Source organism: Echinococcus granulosus, assembly GCF_000524195.1.
Source record: "Echinococcus granulosus chromosome Unknown EG_S00290, whole genome shotgun sequence".
Lineage (NCBI taxonomy): Eukaryota > Metazoa > Platyhelminthes > Cestoda > Cyclophyllidea > Taeniidae > Echinococcus > Echinococcus granulosus.
Genome location: NW_020170670.1, coordinates 28,408 through 28,728, shown reverse-complemented (window position 1 = coordinate 28,728; position 321 = coordinate 28,408).

The following is a 321-nucleotide window of genomic DNA, read 5'->3' as shown; positions in this document are numbered from 1 at the left end:
CATTAAAAGTAACTGCCATATTCTTCACTGTGTTTGTGGAAACGAATTGTAGTGCGCGGAATTAAACTTTTCTGTCTCGGTTCGGGATCAGATTTGCAGGGAATTTAAGGAAACCAAATGGCTAGTGGGCATTGAATTCATCACAACTGTCATGAACGAAGTGGGTTTGGCTAATGTTACGAAAAGAGCCGTCAGTGATGCAAAGGCCGATGTCAATTTTGGTGACTAATTCATCCAACATTACATATTTATAGGCATATCCAATCTATAAAACCGAAAGCAAAATTGTTTTACTCAAAAGCAAATAGCAAGTTTGCGTTG